Here is a 3994-nt window from a genome sequence, read left to right on the forward strand (position 1 = left end):
TGATTAAAAACGAAAATTATATCGGGGTTGAATTGTTTAATCCGCCAAGTATACTTTTAAACTTTGGAATGATATTTGCACATAATATAATAATCTAAACTTACATTAAAAATAGAAAAGATTTGGTTGTTTGTTTGTGTTTGTTTTTGTTTGACAGACACAATAGATACAGACACAATAAGTATAACCAAAACTACTGAACTGATTAGAAAAATTCTTTTACTAATAGAAAGCACATTTTGTGATGAAATGAAACTATATCTAACAAAACTAATCATCGTCACAAATACTTTATTTATTTGTTCTTAATAACGGGAAGATAATGATATGGGATAATGTTTCAAAGGTTTTACTCATTATGCTTTATATTATTTTGAAAAGAGGTTCATAGTTTTGTTAGTGATGTTTTCTCTTGAAATATAATCTTTTCACCATTATATATCAGATACATACTTTATTTAATTCTGTTATCCTGCAAGTTACATTTCTTTTTTCTTTTGGTTTAGTTGAAGCGTTAGAAAAATCTGGCAAGAATTAGCATAATTAAAAACATTTTATTTTGCACTTTCAGTAAAACGATAGGGCAAGCCTTTATTTCTCTGTTGTAAAATAGGAAATTTTCAAATTCCCACTTAAAAAGTCATAAAGCCGATAGCGGCGTCGAAAAGCCGCCGGTAGGAAGCCGCGTCGTAAACTCAATTGGCCTAAGAACAGTTTAATTGTGTTCTGGAGGAAATAAAAGTAAGACTCCTTCACTGTTTCATGCTCCCTTACAGCTTTTGAGTTGTTGTGTACCTAAATACGACATTGTAAAGATTCCTAAGAAATGAAATTGTAATAAAGAAGTATTTAAGATTCGGAAGCTTATGTATAGCCAAAAGGGTATTATAGTTTTAACTAGAACTAATTTCTCAAATATTTACAAGTATTGTAGGCATTATGGCATCGGCGTAACATAAAATAAGTAGTTATAACTGATTATTCCTTTAAAATAATACTTAATTCAATTGTTTTTCAATGAAAGTAAACATGGTTTTGTAAGACTGAGATCTTATTAATAATAAGCAAATTATAGGGACTTATTAATTAAATAGAACAATGCATAGGTTAAAGTACAATTAGAAACTCGAAATCTCGCCGCAGGATTTTTACAAGATGAGTCAGAAAGAGTTCTTGGAAAATCACTTCCTAACAAGGCAAAAATAAGGTATAAATTCGTAAAAAAATCCGTTTATTTTGAAACGCAAATCATCATTTTCATTCCGCGACATGGTCGGCCTGGTACCTAAACCACGTAGGGTTATATCAACTATATAGTCAGTAGCTACCATATATTATCTGTGGTTATAATCATGTTTATATTCAACGAAAATAAACGCGTAACGCCACCCGCAGCGACAGTTACGCAAATTATTTTATTGTTCTCATAAAAAGCACGCGGGCCATCTCGGTAGACGCCCAATTAATTAATGAGCCAGCTCCAAAATTAAATACACCACCGAGACGGGAAAGGTGTTTTAACTAACGACATTTAAATATTTCTTGCAGACATAAAACTTTTGGTACTTATTCTAGCAATTCGATGGTACAGACATTAACGGTTACAACTTAATAATCTTTCTTCTAAATTTAATAAATGTTTTGTTTTCGAATTATATTTACTGCGCGATTGTTCGATCTATTCTTGTTGATATTATATTGTTAGAATATAATAATAAAAATAAATATAATGTACAAATAGGTTTAATCAATATGCATGAGCGATATTTTGGTCGAACTAAAATATTCTTTATAAATTGAAAAGAATTCATTTCATTTAACATATTGATTTTTAAATTACTACGTAAGGTATAGTACATACCTTTATTAATTTATACATATGCCAAAAAATTGTTTTGGTTTTATCTCTCTACGAAAATCGTAAAAGCAATCGACCCAAACTGCAAGACCAAGATCTCTACTAATCTCGTAATAAAGATAAAACAGCGGATTTTTTTACAAGATTTGTCCCAGCTCAAGTGTTAATTTTTTCGCTCCTTATCTCCTCGTCTCAAAGCGGCCACCCTCGAAGGCCATTGGTCAGCACCCTCGCCCATTTACGCCCCTTACAAAAATTGTGACGGCCACGCGACTAAGACTAACTTCATTCTTATCTTTTTCTCATGAGCTTATGTGGTTTTGTTCACACGGCGTAAAAGATAGGCCCTACCCTGGGTGGGAATAACGCTAATGTACGATGGGATTAAAAGTTCTACATAGTACGGAATTGATTTGAGGCTGATATTTTTTGGATAGAGAATAATCGAAATTTTAATGTATTTCATCGATAAATATACTAAATAATAAACAATTCTTATTATGTATTAATTGTTGTAAATATCATTTACATCATAAGCAGTCCTAACAACACCATCTGTTCTCAAGAAAAAATTATGCATTTTACTCCTTCGATTAGATGCTTGAAAGTGATAATTATATAAAAGAAAGGAAATCATTTCTTATTCAAATTTACACATAATATTTCAATAATTATATCTTACACACATAATGCGAAATTTACGCTATAATTGTGATTTACTAGGACAATCCTATTTTAGCTTATTTTTCTTTAACAACAGAATTGGCAGACGTATCCCTATATCGGAGATTTCCATAAGTGAACGCTAGTTTGATGTACAAGTGTGTATTCTATTATAAGCACATAAGCTGCGCTATTAACACGAGCACAAAGACTGAGCCTAATAGTCTGGCAATGTTAGTCGGTCGAGACAAGAACGGCGTTGTTTTAATTGAGTTTCCCTTTGCACTTTGCACCTTTGTGGCGAGTGTCACCCTCAAACGAATACGGGCTTTAGCTGAATGAACGAGTAAGATGTGGAGGAGATCCGATTTAAAAAAGGAAATTTATTTTTGAATCCTATTTTCTATGTTACCTCTTTCTCATGTGTATGTTTCACTTACGGATATTATGAATTTTAAATAGGAAGGAACCATACTTCTGTCAGCACTATAAATAATGAGGACCATTATCTACAGTTACATCTAATTAATATGCTTAATGTGTAGTTCTTTGGTCCTATTTGAGTACAATAAAATAACATTAACAAAACTACTTTACTAACCAACTGGTTACAGTGTTAGTAAAACTGGGAAGGAGAAAAAAACATTCCATGTATAAATTACACGTACAAACCATATAAAAATACCGTAGAACCGCGTAGTAGAAAAAACAACATTTCGTAGAGCTTTGTAATCGCCTGATATGCCTTGTCGCCTCATTTAATCGCCACATTACATGCAAAGTGCATCTCTTACATGTAAAACAGTCCCGTCGGGTATTTAAATTTTCGCCTTTCCTCGTAATTCGTTGAGTGCAGACAAAGGCTGAGGAAATCGCTCTAATGTGTTACCTGATGTATATGAATTGATACACCTACGTCTTGCTGAAATATGGTGAAGCGTCTTGTGGGAATAAACAAATTGTTTATGGTTTTCAGTGAAGAATGTGCTTTGAAGATAAATCTACCAAATGTTTTAGGGACTACGACCCCGAGTGGGTTTAGTGATTTTAGGTAATAGTTTTTTTGACAAATGTGTATCTATATCATATCTAAAATTCAGTTTATGTGCATAATAGATTTTATTATGACTTATATGATTTTTTGTAAAATTAACAGTTTTTAAATAAGACGTATGAATTTTTTTGTTAGTCGATTAATTGGTTTAAAGTTATTCGGCATTTCAAAATATGATCACGAATTTAACAATAAAGTCAGGGTAAACATATTAATTGTTATCAGCGCGTCAATGTAAATCTCTCTTTATACGATTGACAATAAAATCCATAGCAGGGATGTATCTGATTGTTCACTCTCGCTCTATAGGCCTTCTGCTGTCACGCTTATGACTGTCTTTTTTTTTTAATATTTACAAGTGAAACAAAATAAATCTTTATTTATGTCCTATAATGTAATAAATTCGGTAATAACTCTGT

The sequence above is a fragment of the Zerene cesonia genome, chromosome 1 (assembly GCF_012273895.1).
Source record: "Zerene cesonia ecotype Mississippi chromosome 1, Zerene_cesonia_1.1, whole genome shotgun sequence".
Taxonomy (NCBI): domain Eukaryota; kingdom Metazoa; phylum Arthropoda; class Insecta; order Lepidoptera; family Pieridae; genus Zerene; species Zerene cesonia.